Here is a 24,155-nt window from a genome sequence, read left to right as displayed (position 1 = left end):
ACTTAATGGTATGAAATTGCTTTCGGTGTCGGATGGAGTTGTGAGCGTTGATGAGAGTACTGTTGCGGATGAAGATGAGAAACAATCTGCGATGGTTTGTCGATTTTTTACGTGTTTTGGTATTTAGGGGGAGATAGATAGTTTTGTACATATTTTATTTTCAGAAAAATACAAAAACAGTAAAAAATGCTAAAATCCAAAAACATGATAAAATTGAAAAAGAGCTTGTGTATATAGGGAAAATGATAGTACATCAGCTAGACAATTACAGTATGCTAAAGATTTGGAAAGATAAAATGAGTTAAACAGTCTCACTAATGATGTGTCGATAGGTTTTCGTACATTTAGTAGATTTATTCGGGATATAAACCTAAAAAGTCAAACTTGTGAAATTCGTGGGGAACACTACTTGGATATATAGGTAACCCCTGAAATCTTGTTTGAAAGGTCTCGTATTCTGATATACTAGGTGGTTATACTCTATGATGTCTGGGGTATTATTCCGGGACTTCTGCTGAACGGTGGTTCTGACCTAGTCCCTGGCTAATACTTTCACCAAAATGCTTGAAATATAGCATAAAGCCCTCAGTTGATTAGACAATAAAATTGATAATCAGTTGTTGTAGCTGAAAAGATTCTCTAAAGGGAACACACTGCAAAGTCGAAGCTGATATCTCTCTGCTGAACGGAAGTTCTGACCTGAGATCCCTCAGTTCTCGCATACCCTAATTTATGTACAGACATCATTGTAGTATTTTTGCCTGTAAGACTGAATATTGGGATTCTGGATACGGGAGTATATTCAAGAGGTGGGACACATGGATTGATCTAAGTTCTTAAAACACTTAAACAGTATCCTGAATAGATTGAAGTTTGTATGAAAATTTAAGATGGATCAGTATATCGACAATCGAGGTGAATTGTTTAAATCTGAGTATGTAATGTAGCTTAACGGTACTTGTAATCTGTCTGAAAAGCTGATATGATTCCCTGACACGCTCGCCAAAAATAAACCTGTAAATAGTTTATTTTCTGCAATTTAAGTTTTCTGTTATTTCATTTCTTAGTTTAGATCATCTTAAAATCCAAAAAGATTTTATTTCTGCTTTATTTTAGACAAACCAGAGTGGAAAGTTGATTGTCGGATTCTGGAAAGATGAAGCAGATGCAGGAGATTCTGAGCTGAAGAATGAGGGGAGCTTACATTGATGGAAATGTGTTTGTTTTCAAAGTCACAAACAAGTTCATTAAGTTGATACTTGGTATTTTCAGAAAGAAAATTGGAAAATAGTTTTACTAAATCAGTTTGATTCGTCAAAGATCAACCAGGGTCATTAATTTGAATTTGGTAGATTAATCAAGTATTCAGGGTCATTAACTTGAACTTGAAAACTTGAGTGGATTTCTATAACTGATTGAATTTGTGTTTATTGTTTGAAAAGATAGATTGTAATGTTATTGGTTGAGTAACAGGTTTGGACGATATTTCCCAACGGAGGCAAATTGCAAAAGCTTGAACCAGATATCTCAAGATTCCAGCATAATGAGAGGGGGAGTCAGTGAGAGGGGGAGTCTGGGTCAACAGCTAATGGGAAGTATGGAGTCAGTTCTAGAACCTGTGAAGAATGCTGGTGAAGATAGACAGAGTTGGTGAAAAGACAAAGACTGAAGACTATGGATCTGAAGATGCTAAAAGACTACGTCAACATCCAAGGGGGAGTCTGTTGATACATGGAATGTCTGTTGACTGCGTCTACAAAAAGTCTGAAGTCAAGATTGGTCTATAGGGGGTCAAAGTGTAAATATTGTGTAAGATAGACTTAGGATCGCTTATATGTCATTGTTTTAGTCTTGGACCGCTTATTAGTCATTAGCCTGGATCGCTTATAGGTCAAAGGTGCTGGATCGCTTATATGGCATGTCATATAAGCGACCCAAGATCTCTATAAATAGGCTGGAGCGATTCATTTGATGTAAGGATGTAGGTGTGTGCTACGGTGCTGAAACTCTGCTGAAATTTTATCAGAAAGCAATATAAACACAAGGAATTGAAAGGATTAGCTGTTGTTACTTTACTTACGTTGATTCCACCTTCGTATGTAAAGATGAACTACTTCGACTGACTTTTCGGGTCATAGATCGGTCCAACACCAAGAATTCGTTCTTCCTTCAATGTGTGTTTGGTGAAACAGGCATGTTGAGCATCACGGATAAGAGCTTCGAGGTCGTGATGGGCTTGAATATTACGGACGCTATGCAAATAGCTTCGTCTGCTGAGAGCATCAACAACGACATTTGCTTTGCCAGGGTGGTAACGAATCTCACAATCGTAATCGTTAAGAAGTTCAACCCATCGGCGTTGGCGCATATTCAGTTCCTTTTTATTCAAGATATGTTGTAGGCTCTTATGGTTGGTGAAGACCGTACACTTGGAACCGTAAAGGTAGTGTCGCCAAATCTTTAATGCAAAAACAACTGCACCAAGCTCGAGATCGTGGGTTGAATAGTTCTTCTCATGGATCTTGAGCTGACGAGATGCCTAAGCGATAACCTTATCACGTTGCATGAGAACGCAACCGAGACCGAGGTTAGAGGTATCACAGTAGACTACGAAGTCATCGTTTCCATCGGGTAACAGGAGTACAGGAGCATTGCAGAGCATATGCTTGAGAGTTTGAAAAGAAAGCTCTTGTTCAGTTCCCAAACAAAAGACTTGTCTTTATGTGTTAGAGAAGTAAGCGGGACAGCGATTTTAGAGAATCCTTCGATAAATCGGCGGTGGTAACCCACTAGTCTAGAAAGGAACGGACTTCGGACGGGTTCTTTGGTGTAATCCAACTCTTAACAGCTTCAATCATCGCGGGATCGACGTGTATTCCTTGACTATTGACAATGTGACCGAGGAATTGAACCTCCTCTAGCCAAAATTCGCACTTGGAGAACTTGGCATAGAGTCGATTCCCTTGGAGTAACTCGAGAACCAAACGTAGATGTTGCGTGTGTTCGGCTTTCGACTTGGAATAGATCAGGATATCATCGATAGGTACGATGACGAAGAGGTCGAGAAAGGGTTTACACACGCGATCCATCAGATCCCTGAAAACCGCGGGCGCGTTGGTTAAACCAAAGGGCATAACTCATAGTGGCCGTATCGAGTTCGGAAAGCGGTTTTAGGTGTGTCCTCCTCTTGAATGCGTAACTGGTGATAGCCTGAGCGTAGATCGATCTTTGAAAAACACGTAACACCTTGTAACTGATCAAACAAATCATCGATTCGAGGCATGGGATAGCGATTCTTGATAGTCAGCGTATTCAACTCCCTATAGTCGATACACATTCGGAACAATCCATCCTTCTTTTTGACGAAAAGGACAGGTGCGCCCCAAGGAGAGGTGCTAGGGCGAATGAAGCCTTTATCAAGCAATTCCTGGAATTGACTCGAGAGTTCGCGCATTTCAGACAGACCGAGTCGATAGGGAGCTTTAGCAACAGGATTTGCTCCAGGAATGAGATCAATACGAAAGTCGATATCACGAGATGGCGGTAAACCAGGTAAATCATCGGGAAAGACACGAGGAAAATCACGAACTACAGGCACCTTTTCCATTGTCTTCTCTTTCTTTTCCTTCTCTGCTACTCCGATGTTTTCCAAGAAAGCTTTGTATTCCTTGCAAAGATATTTGCTCGCTTGGATACACGACATGAGTTTGAGATCTTTCGAAGGAGTTTCGCCATACACACAAAGTTGATCACCATTAGCGAGAAAAAAACGTATCATTTTATCAAAACAAACGACTTCAGCATGATTTTCGCGAAGAAAATCCATGTCGACTATGATATCAAAACTACCAAGCTGCATTGGAATAAGATCGATAGGGAAGACGTGATTGTTGAGCTCAAGAGTACAATCACGTAGAACAGAATGAACAGTGACGGTTCTTCCAGTGGCAATTTCTACGTCGAACGTCGAAGGGAGGTTAGCGCGTTTACGTTTTAGGAGCTTTTCGAATTCTAACGATACAAAACAGTTATCGGCTCCAGTATTAAATAAACACGAAGCATATATACCGTTGATAAGAAACGTACCATTAACCACGTTGTTGTCAGCTTAGGTCTGGCGGACGTTGATGTTGAAAGTACGTCCACGGGCTGCTTGTTGAGCTGGCTGCTGCTGCTGTTGTTGATGTTGTTGTGCTGGTTGCTGCTATGGCTCTTGCTTCACCACTCTGTTGGGGAAAACATTTGCAAAGTGGTTGGGATCACCACATGCGAAGCAGGCTCTTGCATGAGCAGCAGGAGAAGAAGCTGCTTGTTGGCCCTGTGGAGCAGGAAGAGGAGCTGGCAGTGAAGGAGCTTAAACTTGAGCTTGAGCTTGACGGGGACCAGTACGGCAGTTGGCAGTAAAGTGGCCGTACAGGTTGCAGTGAACACAAAATCGACATGCAATCCCAACAGGATGATGATAAGTACAGGTAGGGCAGAGCGGGTGTGGACCAGTATATGCCCGCTTAGCTGGCAGTGCATTGGCCACTGGTGCTGCTACCTGGCGGTTCTGGGGTTGAGGTTGGGTAGGTACGACGTTCAGCGGTGCGGCAGTGACTGCACAATTCTTGTTATTGTTGTTGTTGTTCTTGCGTTTGCGGCATGAAGACTTGGAGGCTTGAGGTGAGGCAATTTCAGCGGTGGGAGCTGCGATAACTTGATGGAGACTTTTGGTGGTATTCTTGAAGTAACCAGCCCTAACTCGCTTTGTCATTGATTTCTGCAGCGAGTAGATAAGTCTCTTCTATGGTTGTCGTCTTGGCGGCTTGCACGAAATCAGCAACACAATCCGGTAAAGCACGGATGTATTTCTTGATAATGATGTCGGGAGTAGAGACTTGGCCGGGACAAATGATGCTAAGCTGCTTAAAGCGGGCAGTAAGACCAGCATTGTCACCACCCTCTTGCTTGATGTTCCAAAACTCGTCCTCCAGCTTCTGAAGCTCATGGGGAGGGCAGAATTCCTTCATCATGATTTCCTTCAACTCCTCCCAAGTAAGCCCACAGGCTGCATCATTCCCTCGCCTGTTCCTTTCGGCGGTCCACCAATCCAGAGCCCTGGACTGGAAAACGCCAATTGCGTTGACAGTGTGGAGGTTATCAGGACAATCGCTCTGGCGCAGGGTGACTTCAATTGAATCGAACCATTGAAACATGGCAGTAGGCCCGTCTTCTCCGGTGAATTCATTGGGACCGCAGGCCTTAAATTGCTTGAAGCTAAAAGTAGACTTAGGCGAGTCAGTCCTTGATTCCTCAGAGGACTTGCTAGCGTTTTCATTAAGCTCGCTGACAATTTGCGGAATGACCTTAGCCATTTGCTATGCGACTAGAGAAGCGATACGCTTGTCAGCGTGATTTCTGCGTGCGGCACGAGAAGTGTGAGATCCGAATGACGACATTGTCTACAACAGACATCGCCATAGGATTCAGACACTATATGTTTGAATCTCCCTTACAACATACTACTACTAGATAAAGCTCAGGAACACATCAACACATAGGCACATATTCACGTAGCCACATAATCCACAGGAGCACATAATCCACATAAGCACGTAAGCACATAAGCACAGAAGCATGCAGTCCACGTAAACACATCTTCAGCTATATTTTGCACGTATTCATCTACATATATTGCATGTATTCACCTATCTTTCACGGCTGCGTAAAGCAATCAAGAGTTGCGAGTGCAAATAGCGAGTAGCGATTGAGAGTGTCATAGCAAATAGTATAGCGTAAGCGAGTACCGTAGCATCCGATTTGTTAGCGTATCGAGATATGGATAGCTGTGTGTGTGTAGGCGTGTTCCGTAAGGCGAGGGGCGAAAAACGAATAAATCTCCAAAATTGAGGCGTATAACCGCATAAAACACATAAAATCACATAAATCAGATAAAACTAAAAATCAAAGAATCCACAGAGTCAGCGGTAGTGAGTTCAGAATCGAGACACATAAACACATAAAATCAGCGAGTGGAGTGTCTGGGTGTTTAGACATTGACTAACCAAAGTGTTTCGACTATTCTCAAGGGCTTCGAATACACGTTTTGGCCTATTAGACTGTGCTCTCTCACTGGCATACGGTGAACGACAGGCATTCTTTCGGCCTTCGCGTGAATCGAGTTGTTGGAATCCAACAAGACTTTGGTGAGAGTTTTGTAAAACCAAAATAGAGAACGGAACGAGTCATCAAGATTCGGGTTTCACCCCTAACTTAACGATTGTATTCCTGTTTGTGTGATAGCATCACGAGATAGAGAAGGAGATTTGCATCGAAGTATGGATTTCAATCCTGATTCAACGCAAATTCTCGTGTTTATAGTAAAAACGCGCGTCGAGCGAGTAATTTTGTCGAGAGTTTGCGGTTTTCACACCTAATCTCGACCAAATCACTTGATTACGCGAGTATTTTCGAAAATCGTGTGTGTTGCCAGCCTTAGGAAAGGCTGTCCTTGCGCGAAGCAGTAGAATGCGATGTCCGCCCAAGAGTGTAGTTTTTCCAGCGAGTTTGAGCGTGAATATTAAGTAAGCTCGTACGAAACCCCTACTGGGTTTGCACAAGTCGGTCTGTTTGTACTTAGACTATAGACTAGGTCAATTCTAAGACATCGACCCGGACTAGGTCGAGTCTTGCCTAATTCCCTATAGTTATGGCTCTGATACCAATCTGTCACACCCCAACCGATGGCGGAAACATCGGGGCGGGGCACTGAGCGAAAAAGATTGTCCAAGAGAATTCATAACAACTATAATTACCAGATATTTAATGTTACGTCCCATACCATAACATATCAAATAAAAACAGTTATTACAGACATAGTGTTCCCAAAGACACAAATTGTTCCAATAACTCATAAATTGTTTATTTGGTTTCTAGACTTCTCTAGTCTTGTTCCCACAAAAGCAAAGCATAGCACAAGCATCCAAAACACCTGTCATATACGTTAAAATAAAAGTCAATACACATATTGTAAAGGTGAGCATACAAGTTTAATAGTATAATAGTAGCGAAAGAGAGTTTACGCATAACCAGCTAACACGTAGAAATACGAAGCAAGTAGGTTATCGACAATGAAATATGCACAGACATGACTGCGAGTTGTAGAATGCGCAACACATATCACCACTATGACACGTGAAGAAATACCCTTAACAACCCCTGTCCACGACAGGTGCTGACTCCAAACTATAGTACTACTGTTGCTAAGGTGTCAGGCAACAATCATTGTGTAAACATAACATACAAGCATTCATCGAATAACACGTATAACATGCAATATGGTTAGCGTATAAAAAGTGTTTGCGTTGTGTGATCGGTGTGATTTGATATAGGTAACGTATATAACACCCAAAAGTGCATAAAGCAAAAAGGGATCGAGTATACTCACAGATCATGGGGGGGGGGGATATTCCACGGTCCTCCCAACCACTGGAGTGATCACACTCCACAAGCTAGCTTAGCCTCATAGCTGCCTAGGGCTGAATACCAACCGAGAGCGAAGAGCTTAGCCGTGGGGATACGGATACCAAGATTCGAACCCGGGACCTCTAGGGAGAGCGTGGGTGAGGCTTGCTAACTGGGCTACCCCAGAAGGTTTACTCACATATCGTGTTTAACGAATAAACACAGTCTTGGATTGAAGGGAGCGCTGGAGAGTTAGCCAGATCAGATAACGATAGTATAAGCGATAAACAGTGCGTTAAATGGTCTGTCACGGCCCCTGACCCGATTTACCCGGTTCAGAAGCCGCGGGACAGAAACCCGTGGTATTGGTGTTTGATTTGGTAGTGGAAATTTTAACAGGATTGTTTAAACTGAAAACACCCAATTATTTTTATTATAAGTTTTTGGACAGACCCCGTAATTTACAATAAAGGAATTTCACTGGGAAATCCCCTGATTACAAAAACATGTTTATTTATTTACTGAGCCACTTCATTCAAGCTGGAGTGCTACGCGGCACTTTTCCTTGTTCACAGTAAATCACCTGAAACATGTTTTAAAAAGATTTGATCTGCGGAAAATACTGGCGAGTCATTTAATTTGTACAAAATGACACATTTTTATAATTCACAGTATTAAGAGCGATTACAATGTTTATATGTCAACCAATTACCCCAAATCGGTATTTGTCACTCGATCGAATCTGTGACTATGGTCATATCACCCATTGGCTAACCCGTTGTCCAATGGTGAAGGTTATCAAGTAGTGTATACAAAACCTCACATACCGGTAGTAATTGAAGATTACAAAGACTTAATCCCTGTAATTATAACTTTGAAAACAAATAGGGTTTTGGAACAATTTGGTAAAAAGAGAATGACTCACATTGCAAGTTTAAATGGACAGAGTCTGCCTACTGATTAAGCTTGGCAACCTAGTTAAATAATGCAAACGAAACTAGGTTAGTAACTTAATACAACATTTATGATAATTTCACGAGATCGAAACCCTCACGACGAATGACAAAGTATAGCTCGTATTCAGGCAGCACTTAAACATCCATCGGATCGGTTTTAGTCGATCGGACATTGTATCGTAGCAGTGATCGAGTTATTACCCTGTTATCGTAGCAGCGTTTTACTACTTTGGACGTGTAATTTGAGCAGATTATAGTGATTTTTGATGAAATTTGCGAACACAGAAGACTGCCCATGCAACGTTCTATTTATAGCTGAATTTTGAGTTTGTCGTGGCCCGCGAAGGCCTTAAGGCCGTCCTACGCTCCCTGCGAGGGCCACCCTAGCTACGGTTAGGGCTGCCGTGTCATACCCTAGCCTTGCCACGTGTGTGACACGTGGCCTTGAAACTTATCCGAAGATCCTTAGGACTGAGAGTTCTATCTTTCCTCCTTGGAGAACCTTATCTATATTAACTGAGTTTCCTTCTGCCGTTTCTACCATAAAAACTTACCTAAGTTTGGTTAAAGGTTGCTTAAGAGCTTGGCAGAATGAAGTATTTATAAAACTTTGGTTTGCACCGGAATCAAATAATACTTTTGTGTAAACGTCATGAACTAGGAACGTACCAGCTATCACATCCGGAATCAGATCTACTTGAAACTCTCCCATCGACATCGGGATTACATCTATTGAGTATTCCTCGTCATCGATGCTCAATTTACAGCCTTGACAGACGTCACACACTATGAAACTTTTGTTATCCCCTATTTCAACTTCTAAGGGCACAGATAATTTCGTCAATACAAATGAAGGATGTCGAATAAATCCATGTGAAATAAAGGATTTATTCGCACCCGTATCAAATAATACACGTGCAGGGATCGAGTTTATTGCGAATATACCTGAGACAACATCGGGTTCTGTTTTTGCTTCAGCCGCTGTTAGTTGGAAGGACCTGGCCTTTGCCTTCGGAGTTTCTGTTGGAGATTCTTTGGTGTCTTTCTTTCCAACCAAGTCCGGACATTCGGACTTCTTATGGCCCGGTTGGTAACACTTGCAGCAAACAGAGACCTTTCCCGAACATAATGACGCGGTGTGCCCCGTCTTCCCGCATATGGGACATGGTTTGTCTTTGAAGCGGCACTCGCCCTTGTGCCCTTTCCCACATACCTTGCAACTCGGTGATCCACCCTTCGCATCCGTCTTCTTTACCAACTCAGTCGTTCGAGCCTTCTTTGTAGGGCTCGGGTTAACATCCACTACCCTTCATTCACCTCGTTCAATTTAATTTTTATGTTCAATTTCTCTTTCCCGAGCCGTATTTATGATCTCGATGAGCGTCTCATACTTGGAAGGAGTCATAAACTCTCGATATTCAGCACTTAACATATAATAATAATAATAATAATAATAATAATAATAATAATAATATATTTTCTGCTCCTCGGTAGGCACTAGCTCATCGCAGAATCTCAGCTTATCCATGAAGATACCCGTGATTTTATCAATTGTTTCACCCTTTTGCCTTAACTGGATGAATTCCTCCTTGATTCTGTTGATGACCACCTTGGGACTGTGGTGTTTAAGGAATGGTACCTTAAACTCGTCCCACGTCATAACCCTTGCCGCTTCGGCTCCGATTTCCTTCTTCTTGTTATCCCACCAATCTTTGGCTTGACCCCTCAACTGACTCGTTCCGTAAGCCACAAAATCGCTTACGTCATAGTGGGTCCTCTCAAATACCCCTTCAACATCACTTAGCCATCTTTGGCATATTATCGAGTCAACCTCCCCGTTGTAAATTGGCGGTTTACACGCCATAAACTCTTTGTATGAACAACGCTTACGTTCACCAAATTTTTCTTTCACAAGATTGACATTGTCTTCCAACCTTTTACTTCTTCGGCAATTACCTCTTTCATCTGTTCGGTGACTGTCGGCACCGGATCATTGTTACCCCTTTCCGTCATCTTGAAACTGAAATGTTTATATCAATTGTTAAACATTTCATTTATAACATATACTTTATTTGCTTCGGTTTAGCCAAGTTCATAACTTGCTTTGACCGTTCTCATTTAGTGCACTTTCCGGGTTTGAGTGTGTTAACACGCTCTTCCCGTGCACATTAATTCACCTCCCTTTTTCTCACATATGATAAGATTTACTAAAATAACTAATTCTTACCGGATGATTGATCAAGCTTGAACCGAACACACTTTGTTGACAACCTTGAGCTCTGATTAGCAACTTGTAACACCCGTCTCAATTATATAAGAATTTAATATAAAATACACATTTTTTAAGCCAAAATACTTCATTTCACAATTTAAACCAAACGGAAGTTTGCATATTGCTAGTATTCTAGTTAACTACTAACTAGCTAAAACATCCCAAAAACGAATAGTTAAGTGTCTACAACATAAACATAAACTAGTTAATTAAACGCGGAAGCTTCAAAAGGTTGTGTTCGGTTCTTGAAAATATGCTTGATCGCCATTTGGATTAAGTCCAACATCACCTAGTATCAAAACCACTTTAAACGTTTGTTTTGACATTGTTAAAATACACATAAACAAGTTCTAGGATCAAACAATCAAAAATAAAATAAAATTTCAGAATTTAGTCTGTCGCGCCACGCGACAGACTCCTTTCAATCTTTCGCGTGCCGCGAGGGCTCTCGCGTGTCGCGCCAGGTTGACTGGTTCCTGTCGCGTGCCGCGGGGGAACTTGTTTTCCAGCAGGTGCGGGTTTAAGATCTGCATTTCCTGCCCAGCTCCGTTTTTCGCAAATTAAACTTCAAATGCTCATAACTTTTGATCCGAAAGTCCGTTTTAGGCGATTCTTTTTCCTACACGTCTGTAATTTAATTACCGACGCGTCTATTACATTTATTTTACCAAATTTACGGACCGAATAACTAAAATCACTAATGTGTTTATTCAACCCACCACGTTTGCACCAATTCTACTACCAATATTATTGTAACCTTAAGGCGCATTTACCCAACATACGGGGCTTACGATCACCGTTATTTCATTACCAAATCTATGGTTTCATGCTTTTGTGATCTATCATCGCCAAAAGGTATTCAAAGCACATTTTTACTACTTACTAAACAATTATTCGACCCGTTTGGCTCATCTATGGAACCCTCCATTTCTAATGACTACCAAACGCTTTCTAATCTAATTTTAACTCATTCAATCAAGTAGTGAACATTGTCACTTCAACTAATACAAATCTTTATTCTAAAACACAACTATGAATGATTACAATATCAAATTTACATAATGTAACGAAACAAGTTACATACCTTCAAAGCACACCCTTCAAACGCGCATCACCACCGGCTTGTCCACTTGACGCTCCGTTTTCCTTTCCTATAGAGTTCAACCGCAAACCATTTAGAACTCTTTTCTTACTTATAACGCATAGTTCGCCATAATTTTACAAACATGCGTTTTAACTCAACTTTCCAGTTTTTAAGCCTTCTTTTAGCCATTTTTACAAACACACCTTAAAGGCATAATTTCTCACCATTTATAATCAAGTTCAATTCTTGTCATTTGGCCAAGATTAACATCATTTAGGCAAATTCACATCAATTTTAACATCAACAAATCAGAAATTACTTCATAGAATTCAGATTACACTAGAAGAAAAATCATAACCCTAGTGTTTATCATGTTTCTACAAAACCCATTAATCACCTACAATGGTGATTATGAATCTCACAAGTATTAATCAAAATTTCAACAAGTAATTGACTAGGGTTTATCCAATTATCCCTAGACACTATTTCATTCCTATTTCATCCAAGCAACTATCATGCATCATTAATTTCGAGTTTCAAGTATTGATTCAGAATTTTAATTGGAATCATTCAACGAAATTTCACATCCCTTATGATCCCTTTACTAAGGAGATCACCAATCTATGCTCGGATTTTGTTTTGGAACTGATTTGTGCCTTTAATTTGTGAGATTTGTGTGAATTAGGGTTTAATGAGGGTTTCTTGGTCGCCCCCTGCGTTTGTACGAACCAGACACACACTTAGGTGTGTGTTTGGTGTATTATTTTGTTATTAATATTTCAAGTTTCAAACTTGACAATTTTGATCCCTCTACAATCGTTTAATTATATTTTAAGTGTTTTAACCCACTTATAAGTCACTACAAGACTTTTTATCTAACTAGGTTATTTTTTTTCCTAGTTAGTTCATTTTGCTTATTTACCGACAACATATTTATAATAAAAGATTTATGTTTTCGGGGTGTTACACAATAGCAAGTCATAAGCTCTCGAGTTAACCCGATCATGCCCCGATCACCTTTTCCGCTGCGGGTCGGGGTATGACAACGGACCGTGGTCGGGGCTCTGTTCTGGCTATAAATAGGGGTGCTTGGTTCTCTTTAAATGCATCCTTTGGCAAACCACTTCTCTCCCACTTTGCCACCACTCCACCACCACTACAACACCAACTTGGTTCTCTTAAAAGCTCTTGTGTCCTTGGCGTTTTCATTAACTTGAAGTTTGTTTGTTTGGTATGTTTTCTACCACTTTTCTCTTACTTTGCTAGTTTCTCACTTCTAATCTTATTGGATAACTTCACCTAATAATTATTGACTTAATCATTTTTGAATTTTTTTTTACTATAAAAAAATTGTTAACCTCAAAAAACGTCATGATCTCACAACAATAAAAAAAATATGTAATAACTTTTCCTAGAAATGCTAATATGGTATTATCCACGTTATATTTTTTCTGTATTTAAGAAAAACAATGAGCAACCGTAAATAAAAAGAAAATTTTATTTTGCATCCATATAAACTAAATAAAAATAGACAAATAAATTTTAACGTTGCGATATAAATTTGTTGGGGCATATTTGTGACAACAGCTTAGATTTGGTTTTTGGATATCTTGTAAATAGTTAAACGATAAACAGTTAGCGGGTTTAGCTTTGTAATAGTTGAATAATAGAGTTTGGGCTAAACAAAACCCACATTGGGTCATAGGGGGACGAATTGGGCTTGCCCATTTAGGAATCCCTAGCCCAAGTTGCAAACCTTGCGTTATATAAACAAGGTTAGGCATTAGGGTTTAGGTTAATCAGCCAAAACAGAGTGTGTGAGATTTTCGTGAGAGCAATAGAGGCTTGGACGAATTTGAGAGAGTTAGGGTTCTGATTGATTGTAATTCGTGTGATTGATAATCAATAAAAACCCGGTTTGATTGTGAATTGCTGATTTTTGTTTCTACTCATTCTGTGATATTCTGATCAAGAGGATTCCGCATTCTTGATTGGATTGACAATTCTGTGAAGATCCATACGACAAGGGGACCTACAATTGGTATCAGAGCATTACTCTTGAAGGCTCAGTTCAGAATTGTTCTTGGCAGAAACAGGAAGATTTCGAAATTTTTGAAACCTAAAAAAATTAGGGTTTCGAAATTTTTTGTTGGTTTGATACAGATTTTCGAATTTTTTGGCTGTTTTGATCTTCTGCATTGTTTGTTTGCTGTTTTGCAGGTTTTAGAGATAGTTCTGGTTGATTGTTTTGAAGAATTTTGGCTGAAAGACTTGAAGATTCGAAGACTGTTCTTCGTGTTCTTCGTGGTTTTCCATCAGTTCTTCATATTTTTCAAAAATTTTGAGCTGATTAGGTTGTTTGATTTTGCAGATTTGTGTTGGAGAGGAGATAAAATCTTCAGAATTTCAATCAGATTGAGTTTCCGATTTTACTGGACCAGCAAATTTAACAGACTTGCGAAATTAACTGACCAGCATACTTATCGACGAAATTAAAATCCAAAGGCGACTTTGGTAACCGTATAATTTTCCACAGCGAAATTATCATGGTGTTCGGCGAATTTACTGGTCGTCGTATTAGCGAAATTAAACAGCGAATTTGCAAACGAAATTGATCAGCGGACTTGGCAGCGAAATTAACCTGTTCAGCGAAATCCGGCAAAATTGGACAAATTACTGACCAGCGAAATTAATCAATCTTCCCAGCGAAATTAATAGAGTAATTAAAATAAAAGGGTGGAATTTTTGTTGGCAAGCGTAGATAAAATTTCACTGTTTTGCAAATAGAATTTGTTTCGTAGCTCGTTTGACAAAACCGTCTGCACCGTTGAATTCCTTACATTCTTAGGACAAAAAAAAAAACTCTGGAAAATCCCGAATTCGGTTTTTGACATTATATATCATTGGATTCGTCTTTTCGAGACGATTCTAACGGTGTAATTTGGTAACCACTGTTTTCGGAAAAATTTTATACGATTTTACCAGTCTGTTGCGTTAAAATGTCGAACATGACGAATTTGAATGCACCTAAGATGATGAAGGTGGAGAATTATCTTACATGGAAGGACAGCTTCCAATCCTTCATTGAATATCAGGATGCACGCATGTGGGTCTGTATTGTAGATGGGTACACAAACCCAACACACCATTTTGAGGGCAGACCACGTAGAACAGACTATGTGAACATGCAAGAGGATGATAAAAAGATGTATGACGCGGAAAAGAGAGCCTTAGCTGCTATCAAGTTGTCCTTACCTAATGGCATCAAGCATACCTTTAATAAGTACACTAATTCAAAAGATATGTGGGATGCATTAGAAAAGCGATATCAGGGAAATGCAGATGTCAAAAAGAATAAAGCTTTGAGCTCTACAGCACGAGAAGGTTCATATGATTGTAGTGTTCATCTGGAAGATAAAGAGAATGCTACTCAGGCATTCATGGCAGAGATAATGCAAATTGATGAGGCTGAAACTACTGTGAATGATGCTGAAGCTAAAGTGGAGAATGCTGAAGCAAAAGTGGATGCTGAAGTAGAGAAAGATAGTGAAGCTGAACAGGTTGTTGCTGATCAAACTACAGAAGTTAATGAGGAAGAGGTAAAATCTAATTCTGTGTGTTTAAGATATCGTGAATTACAGGGTGAGGTTGACAGGTTGTTAACACAAAACCAAAGTCTAGTAAGCGAGATGTCTAGCATAAAAGAGTCAAACTTTTTTGCTAAAAGAAACGAATCTTTATACTTGAAGAAGATAAAAGGTTATGAAAGTGAAATTGAAGCTTTAACATGCAAATTAAATGAAAAACTTCAAGTAATAGATTTAGCTCATGACATGATGAGTGAGAAAACAAAAGAGATTTCTGAAAAATGCAAAGAGTTGTCAGAAGCACAACTCAAAATTGTTGAACTAGAAAAGAAATTAAGTCAATTCGGAGATTCGTCTTTTGTAATGAAACACATGATGGAAGAGTAATGACAAGACCAGTGTGGGCTTCCAGGGCTTTAACGAAGTCCCACCTCCTCTTAGTCATGACTATTCATTCATGTCTGATGAAGATGAGCTAATAGACTTTATGTCAACTGCACCAAGTAGTTTCGCATCAAGTCAAAGTGAGGGGTCTGAGAGTGATGATGCTAAGAAGAACAATAACAGGGAACCTTTGAAAAGGAAAAATTCACCTCCTAAGAGTAAAAATCAAACTTTTGTTAAAAAGATTAATTTTGTTCAAGGTAGTGATATGAAAAACGAAACAACTGTTATTGAAAATGAATCGAATGTAGAGTTTGCTAAAAATAAAAACAAAGAAATATCTAAATCCAAGCAAACTGAACCAAATTCTTCCAAGGCATCATCATTGTCTGATGAGGGATCTACCTCAAAGACTCCAGCTAAGAAGTCTTTGAAAAGGAGATCGTGCTTCAGGTGTCACACCAAAGGACATGTAGCTAGCTGTTGTCCTAACAAAAAGAGTGAAGCACAAATTAGTGAAAAACAGAGAGGGAAATCACCAGAGAAGAAAGGTGATAGTGAGGAGAAAGGCTCAAATTCTCCAAAGAAATCTGCTCCTAAGCAACCAAAGAATGTTTTTGTTGGTGTAGATAAGGCTGAAAAAGGAACTCCACAAGTTCCTCGTTTTCAAAGAAATCAACCTAGATTTTAGCCTAAATCTCCACCAGGCAGATATGAAAGACCTAGAAGCAGTTCACCAAGAATGAACAATTTTAATTCTAATAATTTCAGAAGTCAAGGTCAATATCAAAAGCGATACCAAAATGATGGTGGTCGAACTTTTTATAACAATGGCTTTAGAAATTACAACAATAATGCTTCTTGGAATCAAAATTCAAGGTATCAAAATCAAAATTTTCAAAGGTCAAATAGTCCAAACATATATAGGAACCCTAAGGACCAAAGACCTAGTGGAAATCAAAATCAAATTCCATCAACAGGTCTGAGATCCAAGACTCCAGTTAGGAGTAATGGATATTGGATGGATGTTCCAGTAGTTGGTGAATTTGGACGACCCAAGACCATCAAGGCTTGGGTCCCCCAATCTAACTAATTTCTTAGTTGGTGTGTGCAGGAACAGGTAAGGAGGATTATCAACTTATTATGTTGATAGTGGCTGCTCCAGGCACATGAAGGGAGATGTGAGATTGTTGACAGAGTTTGAAAATTATGATGAAGGACATGTGAATATTAAATAATTTAAAATGAAGTTCAAAGTGCTGAAAAGAAACTAATTGAACTTCATAGAGTCGACACACTAGATAACCTGGCAGATCTTTATACTAAAGCTTTTGACAGGGCTCGCTTTGAACATTTAGTCGAACTCAATGGGATGAGGAATCCTGAATAACTGGTTTTTCATAAGAATTTTGTAAATAGTTTACTGTTTTTCTTAAAAATCAAAAATGAAAAAAAAATAGAAAACCACAAAAATACAAAAACATTGAAAAATCAAAAACATAAAAAATAGAAAAATCAAAAATAAGTTATCACTGTGTGAAAAAGAAGAAATGATAGTACATCAGCGAGTTAGACTGTCACACTGAAACTGAATTAAATTGCTTAAGTGTGATAGCAGCTTCATCATATGATGTACCAGTAGGCAAAAAGTATTAAATAATCAACTTACCAATGTGATATAAACCTAAATAAACTGAATATGAGTGGGTAACACATCAGTGGTGTATGGTTTAATGACCTTAAATCTTGTGTTGATAGATTGCCAAAATCTGAGGTTTTGGGTCTTTATACTGTTATTTCATCTGGGGATATCAAGGTTGTCCTTCTGCTGCATCCAGATACATGCTGACCTAGGCACAACCAGGATATCTTAAAAGAGCAAAAAATGCCAAATCCCATAAATGAAGAAGCTCTCCTAGAGAGTTATTCAAAAAGTGCAAAATGCATAAATCGTACCAAAAATGGTATTTGCCTTAGCCCTCGTTAGATATTTTGGTCTCTTTGCTATACGGAAGTATTGACCTAATCACCAATTATCTAAACGTTGAAAAATAAAACGGATGAACTCAGTATACTCACCTACTACGATGAATCTTTGTGCATACCGTGATCGCGGGGGTATATCCTGAAGTAGGACACACTAGTATATCAGTAATAATATTACCTTAACGTATCATACGGTAATGGAACTTGAAATGTTCATGCATTTTGTTTAAGTGGACAAACATACTGGTAATCGTCTTTGCTTTTCACGATAAATTAAATAAAGAATTATATAATAGTGTGAAAACAGTTTGATTGTGCTGATATGATCTTCTTACCAGTGATTCTCACAAAAACAGAGTGTTTATTGCTTTTGTTATTTACTTGCTTTCGGAAAATACAAATAATACAAAAATAGTGTCTTTTTTTGTTTAAAATTCTTAATGTACGGAAAACTGTTATTCTTGGAGGAATTGTTACCGATAGGGGGAGATGGTGTTAGAAAGTGAGTACAAAATTTTAAATCAGACAGGGTCTTGTGTGTTGGACAAAAAGTTTTGCGTGTTGGTGATAAATTGAAAATGCTTAATCTGTTATACAGTTTAACTATCTCTTAAATAATAATAATTTATTTAACCTTGTTGAAAAATTCTTATGGTTTATCGAGATGTTTGTTTTATAGTATACAGATTCAAGCAGTATGTTGTTGAGAAGTTGCTGCGAAGATGAGAGTTTGATTAGATGCATGGTAGAACCTCCTTTCTACATTGCAGACAAGTTGAAGAGATTGAAGATTGCTATACAAATGCTAAACTGGAGTTTACTCAAGTGCTAACGTTTTGAAGATTTGGTGATTGGATGCATCAGCTTAGGGGGAGTTTGTTGCTAACAGAAGCTATTGAAGCTAAAGCTATCCAAAGACCAAAGACAGTGCAAGATTACATGAAGATTGCAAGAAAACTGAAGACAAAATTATTTTATGAAGCTATTGTCAAGGGGGAGTTTGTTGGTGCATATTTGTGACAACAGCTTAGATTTGGTCTTTGGATATCTTGTAATTAGTTAAACGATAAACAGTTAGCGGGTTTAGCTTTGTAATAGTTGAATAATAGAGTTTGGGCTAAACAAAACCCACATTGGGTCATAGGGGGACGAATTGGGCTTGCCCATGTAGGAATCCCTAGCCCAAGTTGCAAACCTTGTGTTATATAAACAAGGTTAGGCATTAGGGTTTAGGTTAATCAGCCAAAACAGAGTTTGTGAGAATTTCGTGAGAGCTTTTGCAGCTTGGACGAATTTGGGTTGTTAGGGTTTTGATTGATTGTAATTCTTGTGATTGATAATCAATAGAAACCCGGTTTGAATTGGAATTTTGTTCTTCTACTTGTTTCTGTGATATTCTGATCAAGAGGATTCCGCACTCTTGATTAGATTGACAATTCTGTGAAGATCCATACGAACAAGGGGACATACAAAATTATATTGAAAATGGATACCGTATCGTTGCCGTATTAAATCAAAGCGAAACCGACAATGAATAGTATTTTTTTAAAGTATATAATCATTTAATTTTCTGATAACTTGCGTTCGATGGTTCTTTTTCGACATTGCGATATAAATTTTAGTGAAAGCGGATATTGTAACGCGATCTTACCAAGACCGAACAATATATGTATCGGTACCGGTATGTATTTTTATTGTTTTTGCTTTTGATTAACTGACATCGTATCGTTACCATACCGAACAACATTGATACCGATATTCACTTTTATGGTTTTCGGTTCCGATATTTTTTCGTTTATACAAGATAAAAGTGCCCGGATAGTCCCTGTGGTTTGCTCCGATTTCACCTTTAGTCCCTACATTTTCAAAATTACAGCTATAGTCCCCAACTTTGGCAAATTCGTTCTCGGATGGTCCCTGACATGGATGGGAGTTAGTTTTGCTCAGTTAAGTGGATGTGAAATGACAGAAATACCCCAACTTTGTTGAATCCATAAAGAGTGTTAATCCTTTGAGAAGCTTATCATGGCAACATAAACGATCTGTCTGGCAATTTGTCCATAAAGTTGAACCAATCTTGATAACCATGAGCAATGGGGGCCCGTTTGTTGTCTGAAAAGGTTGAGATGTGTTCCTACTTTTTGAGTAGAATTCGACTTCTGGAACTATGAACTTTGATAACCAACTATAAAGAGCTCCAACGTATTGTTTTTGTGCGGTGAGATAGTCTTGAAAACAGGTCCGCTAGTTCTGAAATTCAGCCTCAAGCTGCAGGGTTGCGAGACGGTGCGTGTTGTTTGAGAATTTCCCGTATGTTGGACATGTAAACAGTTGACTTCAGCCATGATTTTGTTTTGAATCATGTGATTCCAATATAATCTTCCACATGTTCATCATGCTGCACAAAATACATGACAAGGGTTATAGTTTACCCGTTACCACTATTATTGTGTACGGTAAAAGTTGAGAATGCACAAAAATGCTGATGTGTACAAGTATTTATTGCAGTATTTGGTGCTTACCCGTGTAAGAGTTTAATGATTTGAGGCTGCAACTCTTCATTTCTGGGTTTCTCAATTCTTATTGAAATTTAATTTGCACTTCAAGTGGCAATCAAGATCCACTGTACAGATCTTTAACCGCAGCGCGTGTTTTGGTGGGTGGTTTTGGAGCTCAGAGTTGGGTGGCTAGCCAGAGTTGCAGCGATGGCGGTTGAGGTGGTCGGAGTTGGGTGGGGGTTGAGGGAAAACAGGGGTGGAGGTGGATGGGTTAGATATTTGTTAATATTATAAATATTATTTTAATAACAAGGGTATTCTAGTCATTTCACACCTACTTAACACCAAAAACTAACCTCCATCCGCTTCAGGGACTATCTGAGAATGAATTTTCCAAAGTTGGGGACTATAAATGTAGGGACTTAAGGTGAAATCGGAGCAAAACACAGGGACTATCCGTGCACTTTTCTCTTTATACAATTTTGTTTGTGATGATAAATGAATATCCATCGACTCCGTTTGAACATCGTCGAAGTCTGTAGCGCTGTTCATCTTTATCGTTTTTGGCCACTGTAAAACATGTGTTGATTTTCATACAGAGTGCACGTTTAGTACTGGTATTGTCGCTAACCGAACTGATACACGATTACCATCAGTAACGCACTACCGCGACGCACGAGCAAAAATGCTAGTTTTTATTTAGTTTATAGAGATGTATACATATAATTTAAAATTTTATTTTACTCTTGCTCAATGCTTTTTTTTTACATATAGTAAAAATATAAAATGGATGATAACAAATTATTCTGTTAGCGTGTCTGATAAAAGTTAATTCAAACTTAATATCAGTTGTGACATCGCCGTTCAAAAGAAATCTATATATATATATATATATATATATATATATATATATATATAAATGAGATGGATTTGGGCTAGGTGGCATTTGATTTTGGCCATTTTTGCTGATGTGGCAAGATATGGTGGAGGTGGATTTTGAGTTTGGGAGGGAATCCATTCTCAAATTCTCAATACACAAACAAAAAACATTGGACACGGGATCCGAATAGGATTCGGTTCGACCAAATGATCCAAATGAGTCCTTTATATCCTAATTTCATTGCATCTCAGAACTCTTCATCTCTATCATCTTCTTCATAACCCTAACGCCGCTACGCATCATCTTCCGCAAATCCAAAAATCTTCTTCAGCAAATCGACAATGGTGATTCTCATGTACCTTTTCACCACCGATCCCATAGATTCAAGGTCACAACTGAAACCCTAATGTTCTATATTTTCAAATAAGTTCTCTTTTTAGATTTCGATCCATTGATTCAAGCAGCAAGTAAGAAATCTTTTCTTTACTAATTGTTAATCCTTTTCTTTATCTATTGTATCACTTCTTTTGTTAATCGGTTCCAATTGTTAATCCTTTTCTTTGTCTATTTTTATGCCGTCTTTTTTTTATTTTCATCCTATTTTGGAACTTTGAGTTGCTAATTAGCAATGTGATTGATTTGTTCTATGGAATTGTAGACATCAAACATCCATTTTACATCTTCAAGGTACAATTTTTTTTCATCTTTCAGTGTTTATCATTCAGGAAACAAACGGTCTGCTTTCAGTATGTGATTTCTAAAAAAACAAGTTCATCGTTTGTTTGTTTAAAGATCTAGGGTTTCATGTTCAAGTTGCTATATCTGATAACTGTATGGTCTGAGTTAATAACGATGGTTCAAGGAAGGATGAAGGTGTTAATGTTTTTAATTCTTCACTCCAATGTTAGTTTATCTTACAATATCTAGCTTTGTTTCAACTTCGTTTTACCGATTTTATATTAAGATTAAGGCTACATTGATTTGTTTATATTATTGTTTATTTTTGTTCAGATTACATCTATTGAGAATTTTTGTGTATTACCTTCAAGTAAGTTGTGAGCTTCGTTCTTGGTGCGGCGGGATATTAAAGGTTTTTTGGTGCAATGATTTTGGCTCTTGATGTTAAGGTACGATTTTGATAATGTTTGTTGAGATTACACACTGGCTGTTAAAGACTTTTGGTGCAATAATTGTTATGCCATTATGTATGATTTGCTGAACATTTGTCTATGGTTTTAGATGCTAAACTTCTTGGACAGGTTCGTTTTATGTTTTCAGGGGCATGGATTTTGTTCTGATTTGTTATTTGATTTGCGTTCTTCAATTTTCCGTATTCTATTTTGATATTCTTCGTATTTCATCCGACAAGATGGTAAGGGTATATTAAGGTTTTCTAGCAATGTACTGATTGTGAAGATTAGTTTTTTTCCAGACAACATTCTTCATTCGACAACTAAGGTATGAATTGAATCAGTGATCTCGAGCTTCTTCTCAGGTCCATGAATGTGATTGATTTTTTTTCACAATCATCTAGATATTGATTATATTATGAATATATTAAGCTCATTAGTTTTGAATTTAAGTTTGAATAATATTTAACTATTTAAGTAAATTGTTTTGACTAATTATTTCAAAATTTGAATTTTTGAAATTTATATCAATTATGGATACTTATCAAAGTTGTCTAAATTGTAACGTATTTCCAAATTTATCAAGATAACTTATATAAAAGTTTAATTGCTTCCAAATTTTGTGTTAGTTTCCATAATTTACGACAATCACATTATTTTTCAAGTTTCTCAGAATTTGGAAAGATGTATAGCATTTGTTTTAAACCTAAATGACCTCTCTGTATGTCAAACTAGGTTCTGTTGTTGACGCACAAGCCTATTAAACACACAATAATTGAAAACACACAATCACATTATTTCTAGCCATTTAAAGAATTTCATAGATGTTTAAAAAATGTATTTTTTTTTATTTTAAGCCTATTTTTTGTTTGGTTTGTTATAGGTATTTTATATGTACGAGTATGCCATATGGTTCAAGTTCTGTTGAGTCCTCAGTAAGCTTTTTAAATTTTTATTTTTACTTCAAGATATTAAGATATTCTTATTAACTATGCTGGATTTTGTTTTTCTCTTTCTTGAGGAGTTGTGAATTAGTTCGCTTTTCAAGTACTTTGCTTCTGAAGGTAAAATTTGCAGAGAAAATTACGAGAATTAGATAAACTTCAAGAGAACTTGAACATTAAGCGAAATATCAAGAGAACGTTATTATTTCTGTACAGTTTCCTTGCTCAGCTTACTGCGTCAACGTCTTCCGGTTACTCTGGATTGAGTTCCTCTTTTATGAAGTCAATGTCTGATGAGTGTCTATCTAATATTTCCTTTAGTACGATTGGAGCATTAAGAGAAATATCCCAAGTATTCTTACCATTTTTATTATTTTTTATTATACGTATTTTTTTAACTTTCATAATGTAGTAAATTATATACTATCTATACAGAAAAAGTTTGTTATTATCCTGGGAACAATTAAGAGCTTTGCTTCAGAAGACTCATGGTTTTACAATGCATGTAAAACTTGCAACAAAAAGGTTCTTACGAACACTATTTGCAAGGACAAGGAAGATGGAAGTCAAGGATATGATGAAGTAACTGTCTTGGAGTGCCAAACTGGTCGGTGCAATAAAAGAACTGTTGTGTCTGTTCCCAGGTTAATTTACTTGATTCATTTATTGTCCATATTATGAAACATGATCGATCGTTAATAAAATCTTATTTGAAATTTTTATAGGATAAAAGTTCTAATACGTGTTCAGGATTGTACCGGGATTGTTACTTTGACGTTGTTTGAATGTGAAGTTGTTAAACTGATAAAGGTTAATGCAAACCAGCTGTTGAATAAAAACATGGAGGTAACTTATATTTTCCAAACACCATTTCCTTAATTGCTTTATACGTTTTAATGTTTTTATGTTACATTGTTAACTTCATAATAATGTGTATCAAACAGTTAGCCAGCGAAGGTAACTTTCCCAAGGAGTTAAAGGCATTGCT

The 24,155-nt window shown here is 37.9% G+C and overlaps 1 long non-coding RNA gene across 1 annotated transcript; it reads left to right on the top strand.

Moving 5' to 3' along the window:
* Positions 1-23,084: 23,084 nt before the first annotated feature.
* Positions 23,085-23,513, top strand: LOC110896922. Its single transcript, XR_002568284.1, has 3 exons — positions 23,085-23,158; positions 23,245-23,287; positions 23,384-23,513. It is a non-coding gene; the product is annotated as an uncharacterized LOC110896922 (long non-coding RNA).
* Positions 23,514-24,155: the final 642 nt, after the last annotated feature.

Source organism: Helianthus annuus, chromosome 10 (assembly GCF_002127325.2).
Source record: "Helianthus annuus cultivar XRQ/B chromosome 10, HanXRQr2.0-SUNRISE, whole genome shotgun sequence".
NCBI classification, from domain to species: domain Eukaryota; kingdom Viridiplantae; phylum Streptophyta; class Magnoliopsida; order Asterales; family Asteraceae; genus Helianthus; species Helianthus annuus.
This window is presented reverse-complemented; position numbering and strand designations above follow the sequence as displayed.